Source organism: Bison bison, unplaced genomic scaffold, assembly GCF_000754665.1.
Source record: "Bison bison bison isolate TAMUID 2011002044 unplaced genomic scaffold, Bison_UMD1.0 scf7180017864239, whole genome shotgun sequence".
Classification (NCBI taxonomy): domain Eukaryota; kingdom Metazoa; phylum Chordata; class Mammalia; order Artiodactyla; family Bovidae; genus Bison; species Bison bison.
In genome coordinates, this window is record NW_011494811.1 from 1,290,567 (window position 1) to 1,301,224 (window position 10,658).

Below are 10,658 nucleotides of genomic sequence, written 5' to 3' on the forward strand. Positions count from 1 at the left end.
AGGGATTGGGGGCAAGAGGAGAAGGGGACGACAGAGGATGAGATGGCTGGATGGCATCACTGACTCGATGAACGTGAGTCTCAGTGAACTCCGGGAGTTGGTGATGGACAGGGAGGCCTGGCGTGCTGGGATTCATGGGGTCACAAAGAGTTGGACACAACTGAGCGACTGATCTGATCTGATCTGATTTTTAAAAAACTTTTTATTTATTTATTTTGACTGCAATGTGTGGCAGGCAGGATCTTTGCAAGATCTGAATTCCCCAACCAGGGACCAGGAGCATGGAGTCGTAACCCTTGGAGCACCAGAGAAGCCCCTTATTCATTTATTCTTAGCTTTGTATTGTGAAAAAAATTAAACATACATAGAAGAAAGAACTGGAGAAGGAAATGGCAACCCACTCCAGTGTTCTTGCCTGGAGAATCCCAGGGACGGGGGAGCCTGGTGGGCTATCGTCTATGGGGTCACACAGAGTCAGACACGACTGAAGCGACTTAGCAGCAGCAGCAGCAGAAGAAGAAAGAACACTATAACAAGTCTTCAAGAAACCATTGCCTCACCAACATAAACAGTTAACAGGATCACATCCTTGTTGCCATACGTTCAGTTTTCTCTACTGCCATTCCTTTGTATCTTTATTACCTTTGGAATTCCAGTTCCCTGTATGTTTCATCTTTCTATAGTTCTCATTTACTTGCTCTTTGGACATTAGGTCTTTCAGCCAAGTCACTCATATTTGCTTCAAGACTTAGGACAAATGTCTCTTCTTCTATGAAGCCTTACTGACCTCCATGTATACATTTGGTGTTCCTCTGCTGTGTTCTGATAGCTTCTTTTTCATACTTTTGTATTAGATAACATTTATTCATTCAACATCAGTTCAACAATCATCCACTGAAAAATTTTGCCATTTCAGGCATCAGAGATCTACCAGGGAACAAGCAAAAATTTTCACCTTCAAGGAATGGGAGAAAACTGACAAGAAATATCATAAATAAATAAAAATATAGGATGTTAGAATGTGACACATGCAATGGAAAAGGAGTTTAAGGGGCGATTGGTGAGTGTGTGTGTGTGTGTGTGTCTTCAAGTTTTGAATAAGGAAAATCAGATAGGCCACACATTACATTGCATAATGGTTCTCTACTTGCTTTTTTGTCACCTAGGCTAGAGCTGCTCGCAAGAAGGGATAGTGTCTTTTTTTTGTATTCCCAGCACCTAGTACTGTTGTTGTTCAGTAACTCAGTGATGTCTGACTCTTTGTGACCCCATGGACTGCAGCACACCAAGCTTCTCTGTTCTTCACTATCTCCCAGAATTTGCTCGAACTCATGTCTATTCAGTCAATGATACCATCCAACCATCTCATCCTCTGTCACCTTCTTCTCCTCTTGCCCTTAATCTTTCCCAGCATCGGGATCTTTTGCAATGAGTTGGTTCTTCACATCAGGTGGCTAAAGTATTGGAGCTTCAGCTTCAGCATCAGTCCTTCCAATGGATATTCTGGGTTGATTTCCTTTAGGATTGACTGGTTTGATCTCCTTGTTGTGTACATAGTAGGCATTGTGTAATGGTTGTGGGAAAACAGAACAAACAGAAGAATATAAGATACCAACTCAAAATACTTTTTGGTATCAAGATTATATAATAAAAATTAAAATTTCCTTTTACCCCTGAACTCAGTCTTTCCAAATCCTTCCCAATGATATCCAGTGTTATTTGTCCTTGTGAATTACTCCAGAGATAATCTATCAACCTATCTACCTATTTCCCTATCTATCTTAAATTATAAGTATTATCTGGAAATCATTGTATTTCCAATACAATGTACATATAGAACTATCACATTTTAAAATATACCTATATGGTATTTGTTTGTACAGATGTATCAGAATGTTTTTTACCAGGCCTCAGTTGGTGGGTGTTTAAGTAGAAACAAAGATGTTTTGATGAACCACTCAACTAATTGGGAAGTCAGGTAGCACTGTGAATCTGGTGACCAAATTGTCCAGGCTTAACTAGGTCAACAGCTCCCTATCAGGGAGGGGCCCAGTCTCCTCACCTCTGTGTTTATTCTTTAATTTCACCACAACCTCATGAGGCTGTTATTATGATGCTTGCTTTACAAAGAAGAAACCTGTTTTCAGAAGTTAGGTAATTTTCCCAAGGTCACACAACTTGCAAGTGGGGATCAGGCCTGCCTGACTCCAGAGGCCATGCTTTTTGCTGCCTTTGGAGCTTTTGGTACATCAGTCAGAAAAGTAAAGATGATTTACACAGACTTCCTGGTGGACTGTCTTAAATGACCTTAAAGATTCTTTAAGAATCTAGAAATTCTCTAATAACATCAGTTAGAAAAGTAAAGATGATTTACACAGACTTCCTGGTGGACTGTCTTAGATGACCTTAAAGATTCTTGAAGAATCTAGAAATTCTCTAATACTGTGCCATGCCTCACCATCCATTTGCTGTGCTTTTCTGTCTGGCTTTGCTCTGGGAGACTGACCTCTGCACTGACTGGGCTCCTTTGCCCTCTTGCTTCTGGTCAGTTTTGCACAGAGGAGAGCCCCAACATGAGACTGGAGGATGAGGGAAGAGAAAGGAATACATTTCTTTCCCACTTTCTCCCTCCCTGAGGCACCATGGTTTGGGGGGTGGCTGTGTCCTGACAATATGGTAGTTATGATTCTGGGGCCCCTTTCCCTCCGGTCTACCTGTCAATGGACTTTGGCAGAGGAGAGTGAAAAAGCTGGCTTAAAACTCAGTATTCAAAAAACTAAGATCATGGCATCTGGTCCCATCACTTCATGGCAAATAGAAGGGGGAAAAGTGGAAGCAGTGACGAATTTTCTTTTCTTGGGCTCCAAAATCACTACGGACAGTGACTGCAGCCATGCAATTAAAAGACACTTGCTCTTTGGAAGGAAAGTTATGAGAAGTCTAGACAGTGAATTAAAAAGCAGAGACATCACTTTGCTGACAAAGGTCTTTATAGTCAAAGCTATGGTTTTTCCAGTAGTCATGTACGGATGTGAGAGTTGGACCATAAAGAAGGCTGTGCACCAAAGAAATGATGCTCTTGAATTGTACTGCTGGAGAAGACTCTCAAGAGTCCCTTGGACTGCAAGGAGATCAAACTAGTCAATCTTAAAGGTCATCAATCCCTAATATTCATTGAAAGGACTGATGCTGAAGCTGAAGTTCCAATACTTTGGCCATCTGATGCGAAGAGCCTTCTCACTAGAAAAGACTCTGATGCTGAGAAAGATTGAAGGCAAAAAGAGAAGGAGGCGGCAGAGGATGAGATGATTAGATAGTATCACTGACTCAGTGGATATGAATTTGAGCAAACTATGGGAGATAGTGAGGGACAGAGGAGCCTGGCCTGCTGTAGTCCACGAGGTTGCACCACGTTGGACTCAACTTAGTGACTGCAGAACAACAGCAAACAATTTCTGCCTTTTGCCCCAGTATCTTCCTTCTCTTGATGCTCTGTGGTAGCTTCAGCATTCTTTCTTGGTTCTAATAATCATGTCCATACTTTTGTAAGTAGTCTCTGTATTAAAAGTCTTTTTGGATGAACCATTAGAGTAAGATTCTGTATTCTGTCGTGTGTGTGTTATTCTATCAGTCGCGTCCGACTCTATGCGACCCCATGGACTGTAGCCCGCCAGGCTCCGCTGTCCATGAAACTCTCCTGGTAAGAATACTGGAATGGGTTGCTGTTCCCTTCTCCAGGGCATCTTCCCAACCCAGGGATCAAACCCAGGTCTCCCTCATTGCAGGCAGATTCTTTACCATCTGAGCTACCAGAGAAATCCATTCCGTCATGACCCTATTATAAATATTGTTTTAAGATGTTAAGTCTTTAATGGTAAAATTTCTTGTTAATTGTGGTGGTTTAGAAGGCGATGGCACCCCACTCCAGTACTCTTGCCTGGAAAAGCCCATGGATGGACAAGCCTGGTAGGCTGCAGTCCATGGGGTCACGAAGAGTCGGGCACGACTGAGCGACTTCCCTTTCACTTTTCACTTTCATGCTTTGGAGAAGGAAATGGCAACCCGCTCCAGTGTTCTTGCCTGGAGAATCCCAGGGACGGGGGAGCCTGGTGGGCTGCCGTCTATGGGATCACACACAGTCGGACATGACTGAAGTGACTTAGCAGCAGCAGCAGCAGTCACTAAGTCGTGTCCAACTCTTGTGATCCCATGGACTGTAGCCTGCCAGGCTCCTCTATCCATGGGATTTTCCAAACAAGAATACTGGAGTGCATTGCCATTTCCTTCTCCAGGGTATCTTCCCAACCCAGGAATACAACCCAGGTCTCTTGCACTGCGGGCAGATTCTTTACCGACTGAGCTATGAGGGAAGCCTTGTTAATAGGGCAAGCTATTTGGAGCTATTCGCAACCTTTTTACTCTCAAATTCTATCTGCTTGGCAGTAGTCTATTCAGTCAAGTGCTGAGACCTGCTCTGATGCTGGTGTGTGAGGCTGTGCCCGTGTGGATTTTTTGTCACACCATCTTACCCAGTTTTATGTGCACGTTCAGTGGCATTACATTCATGCAAATTGTTATGCCACCATCACTGCCATCCATCTCCCAGATTCTTTTCATCTCACAAAACTGAAACTCTATTCCCATTAAACATGAACTTTCCCTTCATACGCGTAGCCTTTTTCCTATTGTGGTAAAAGGATAAAATTTACCACCTTAATCATTTTTACGTATGTTGTTCAGATGTGTTAAGTATATTCATATGGTTCTAATGCAGATCCCCAGACCTTGCTCATCTTGTAAATCTGAAATTCTATACCCATTAAACAACTTTCCTCCCCCTTTTCCAGACCCTGGTAATTACCATTCCATTTTTGGTTTTTGTGAATTTGACTAGGTACTTCACATAACATTTTCCTGTAGTTATCACTACAATTACAAAAACATCTTAAAGTGATAGCATTCTATTTGAAACTGATACAACTTCAATTGCACACAAAAATTCCGCTGTTTTACAGCCTTACCTCTCCACTTTATGTTACCGATATCACAAACTATATTTTTAGATATTATATATATATAATTTAATACTGATCTATAGTTCTCTTTAAAATGTTTTTGTCATTTAAGTTCTGTGTACCTAAATTACAGTAGTACAGGTTACTATTAGTGTATTTGTCCATGTATTTACCTTTACTGGAGAATCTTATGTTTTCATACATCTTTGTGTTGCTGTCTGTTCTCCTTTTGTTTCAACTTGAAGGACTCTTTCATAATTCTTGTGGAGCAAGTCTAGTAGCAATAAACTTCTTTAGTTTTAGTTTATCTGGGAAAGTCTTAGTTTTTCCTTAATTTTTGTGGGATAGTTTTAATGAATATGGTACTCTTGGTTGATAGATTTTTTTTTTTCCTTTCAGTACTTTGAGTATATGATGCCACTCTGTTCTGGCCTGCAAAGTATCTGCTGAGAAATCTGCTGATAATCTTATGAAAGCTCTCTTGGGTGTCACAAACTGTCTTTTGTTGCCACTTTCAAGATTCTCTCTTTATCTTTGACTTTAGGCAGTTGATTGCAATGAAGCTCAGTGTGGTTTTTGTTAGATTTATCCTGACTGATTTCTTTCAGCTTCTTGAATCTGTATGTTCACTTATTTCCTCAGATTTGGGAAGTTTTGCCATTATTTCTTCAAGTAAGCTTTCAGCCAACTTCTCTCTCTTATTCTGTGGATCCCTAATATGTATATTACTCCTGCAGACATTAAGTACCTCATCTTTGGTTTTCTTCATTTTTTTTTCTTTTTACTCTTCTGAATCAATGGTTTCAAATGATTTATCTTCAAGTTCATTGGTTCTTTCTTCTGCCTGTAAAATCTGATATTGAACTCCTCTAATGACTTTTTAGAAAAATACTTTGACCGCTTGATGTGAAGAACTGACTCATTGGAAAAGACCCTGATACTGGGAAAGATTGAAGGCAGGAAGAGAAGGGGATGACAGAGGATGAGATGGTTGGATGGCATCACTGACTTAATGGGCATGAGTTTGAGCAAGCTCCAGGAGATGGTGAAGGACAGAGAAGCCTGGCGTACTGCAGTCCATGGGGTCACAGAGTCAGACATGACTGAGTGACTAAACTGAACTGAATGAATTTTTCAGTACTTTTGCATTTTTGAACTCCAGAATTTTTGTTTGGTTCTTCTTTTTATAGTTTCTCTTTGTTGATATTCTCATATTGTTTAGGCATCATTTCCTGATTTAATTTAGTTTTCTGCTTGTGTTCTCTTTTAACTCATTGAGAGCATCTTTATGCCAGTTAATAATTATGGCAGCTCATAATTCTGTGTTTCTTTAGAGTTGGTTTCTGGAGTTTTGTTTTTATTATGGAATTGGCCCATGTTTCCAATGTTCTTTATGTGCCTTATAATATTTTGCTAGGATTTAAAAAGAATAACCACCTCTCCCAGTCTTTGTGTGCTCACCAGTCAGCTCCGCTGCAAATTGTAGGAAATCTCAAACCTTTTCTGACCTATTGCTCCCCCTAGTGCCTACCTGTGGTTCTGCAGCTCTAACACACTGCTTGCCTCTGTTTTCAGCAGTTTCCAAACTCCGGTGCAAGTGCCTTCAGAGGTCCAAGTCAGGCTAGATAGACACCAGTCCTTCAGGTAACCCTCCAGACAAGCTAGAATGCTAGACATACGGTCCACTCTTTTGATTCCATATTAAAAGGGAGCCTTGGTCTGAGAGATTTCCCAGTTGCTCAGCACTATGCTGAGCAGAGGAAGGACAGGGATGGGTATGCCAGAGGCTGTAAATTTACCTACCCCTGTTGTTGAAAGCTCTTTTTGTTTCACAGTGACCTGGGTGCTGTGGCTTCTGGACTAGTCCCTAGAGTTCTCACAGAGGTATTCTGGTCCATGTATTGTTAACTTGGTGTCTCTGTGGGGAAGGAGGGCCTGAAGCTTCTTACTCCAACATCTTGCTGACATCACTCTCTTCCACCCTTAGCCTTTCACTTCACTTCACTTCAGTTGCTCAGTCATGTCTGACTCTTTGCGATCCCATGGACTGCAGCATGCCGGGCCTTCCTGTCCATCACCAACTTCCGGAGTTTGCTCAAACTCTTGTCTATTGAGTTGGTGATGCCATCCAACCATCTCATCTCCTCTTGACCCATTCTCCTTCTGCCTTCAATCTTTCCCAGCATCAGGGTCTTTTCAAATGAGTCAGTTCTTCACATAAGGTGGCCAAAAGATTGGAGTTTCAGCTTCAGCATCAGTCCTTCCAATGAATATTCAGGAATGATTTCCTTTAGAAAGGACTGGTTGGATCTCCTTGCTGTCCAAGGGACTCTCAAGAGTCTTCTCCAACACCACAGTTTAAAAGCATCAATTCTTTGGTGCTCAGCTTTCTTTATAGTCCAACTCTTAGCCTTTAATCAATCCCTTTTCTATTCAAATCACTCCAATGTGAGCACCTAACTGGCACAATATGGTTGCCCTGATATGATGATGTTTAAACTGGGAAATCATCAAGGTTTGGTGAATGAATAGAACATTTCAGACCCAGTAAGAGAGCTTTTCCTGAGCAGGCAGCTGTTCTCACGCAACTCCAATCACACCACTGACCACCACAAATGTTTGGACTGCATGGGCCTGTCTTGTTGGCTTGTAACAACCACATGTGAAGAGTGGACTCGTTAAGGAGCTACTGAAGATGGACACATTTTCTTTTCCTTCTCTTGTTCTCAAGATCTCTTCAGATCTGCAGAGTTGCATCTAAACTTCTGCAGATTCTGCTGCTGTGGCAGCAATCTGTCACCAGCCAAGCTTATCATTCGTTGTTTATTTCCTCTCCTTACACTTTGTCTCAGCCTTCCCACTCACAGGCTGCAGAGGCCTTGTCAGTAAATTCAGGGCTGAGGTGTGTGCCTGGGAGGGACATATTTGGACATAAAAGTTGGTAGGGCAGAGAAAAAGGATTAGGATGAACATAAAGCTTCATTTATACTTCTTTCTCTTATGTATATCAGATAATTTTATACAGGGGTTATAAAATACCTGATCTATTAACACCAGAAATCCAGGGCTCTCTGAACTTTCTCAATAAATCAAAGTTCATGCTCACTGGTGTGGTTCAAGGAGGCGGCCTAAGTGTACTATTAAGACAGAAACATGTGAAAGCATATATTATACCATATAGAGAAAGCTTATTAACAACTTCTCTTTTTTTCTTTACCTCTTTCCTTTTTCATCCTTCCAGTCTTTCTTTACTTCTATTTTCCAGCAACCAAGTTGTACTGTAGTTGATCCATTTATTTCATATTTTTCAAGTACTTTTCTATACTGGGAAGGTAAGGTACTATATTGTTTTGAGTTGCCTGTTATTTAATTCTCAAAAATTCTAGCATTATCAGGGACACCTTGGCATATGGGAAAGGAGGTCTAGAGAAGAGTTCAGAATCTTCAGAATGAATAGACCTGAATGAGGGGCTTGAAGGGCAATACATAGGTACTATGAGGGCTATCATAGTATGAGGTGAGGACTACCAGACAGCTAGGGGGAAGTACAAAAAAGCAAGCCAAGTGTTCATTTCCAAGTCTTGTGCATTAGCCTGAAGACTGGGTAGCACAGTGCTCAGGATGGGCTTCCTGATAGCTCAGTCGGTAAAGAAGCCTCCACAATGCAGGAGACCCCAGTTTGATCCCTGGGTCGGGAAGATCCCCTGGAGAAGGGATAGGCTTCCCACTCCAATATTCTTGGGCTTCCGTTGTGGCTCAGCTGGTAAAGAATCCGCCTGTAATGCAGGAGACCTGGGTTTGATCCCTGGGTTGGGAAGATCCCCTGGAGAAGGGAAAGGCTACCCACTCCAGTATTCTGGCCTAGAGAATGCCATGGACTGTGTAGTCCATGGGGTCACAAAGAGTTGGACACTACTGAGCGACTTCCACTTTTCAAGCTCAGGATATTTTTGAAAAAATCCTTAAAAAGCCAGAAAAAGATGAAATGTTATTTTATTTTGTTTTGCTGGTAAATCTGGGCTCTAGAGTTACTCCTGAGCACTGCGAAGGTAATCCAGCCAGCTTCGTGTTTCTGGAGCCAAAAATAGAGCCAAGGAGAATATTGCTTTGTGAAGCAGAGACTCCTGCTGGTAAAGGTGGCTTCTGCTACTTGGGAAGGTACTAAGCTCTCCAAGCTGTGGAGGGAAAGCCAAGACTCAGCTCTTTCCATGTACCTTCAGGGTTGAAAAATAAATCTCTTGGCCTCACCTTTGTCCTGGGCCAACCTGTGACTGGCTCTACCTGTTTCTTCTTTCTTAGCCACTTCTAGAGCTTAAGCTAGACAAAACTTGTTAAACCAGATGAACTCAACACAACCATTCAAAACCTATAATTTTAATGATGTAACTTGTGTGAAATAAAATGTGATAAGGCTCCATGGTATAGGAACAAATACCTATTTGTTGAATCTAAATACCTATTAGATTCATTGAATAGGTGGCAGCCGGGGTTAGGTAGTGGGAGAGGGACATCAGAGGTTACCCTGACCGAAGTGTAGTGATTACAGTGAGGACTCTGAAGCCAGGCTTTTGTGTTCAAATCCTGGCTTTGCCACTTATCACCTGTGCGCAGTCAAAAAGTGACAACTTTAATAGGCTTCAGAATCCTTATCTTAAGATTGGAGACTATAGTATTGAGGTAGCCAGAAAGTTCATTCAGACATTTCCATAAGATCAACTTTTTGGCCAACCCAACACTTCATAAAATTATTGAGAGGATTAAATGCCAAAATTTATGTCAGGGGTTTCATTGAGTTTCTAGGGCATAATAAATGCTTGGACAGCTGCGATGGAGCACAAGCGCAGCCAAGAGGAGCTACCCCCTGCCTGAGGCCAGGGGCAGTGGCGGCGAGGAGCTACCCAATGCCCGAGGTCGGGGGCTGCAGCCAAGAGGAGCAACCCCACGTCCAAGGAGCGGTGGCTCGGGCGCAGGAGGGCCTAAAGGAGCTACTCCATGTTCAAGGTCAGGAGGGGTGGCAGTGAGGAGCTACCCCTCATCCAAGGTAAGGAGCAGTGGCTGCACTTTGCTGGAGCAGCTGTGAAGAGATACCCCACGTCCAAGGTAAGAGAAACCCAAGTAAGACGGTAGGTGTTGCAAGAGGGCATCAGAGGGCAGACACATTGAAACCATACTCACAGAAAACTAGTCAATCTAATCACACTAGGACCACAGCCTTGTCTAACTCAATGAAACTAAGCCATGCCGGTGGGGCAACCCAAGATGGGCGGGTCATGGTAGACAGGTCTGACAGAATGTGGTCCACTGGAGAAGGGCATGGCAAACCACTTCAGTATTCTTGTCTTGAGAACCCCATGAACAGTATGAAAAGGCAAAATGATAGGATACTGAAACAGGAACTCCCCGCGTTGGTAGGTGCCCAATATGCTACTGGAGATCAGTGGAGAAATAACTCCAGAAAGAATAAAGGGATGGAGCCAAAGCAAAAACAATACCCAGTTGTGGATGTGACTGGTGATAGAAGCAAGGTCCGATGCTGTAAAGAGCAATATTGCATAGGAACCTGGAATGTCAGGTCCATGAATCAAGGCAAATTGGAGGTGGTCAAACAGGAGATGGCAAGAGTGAACATCGACATTCTAGGAA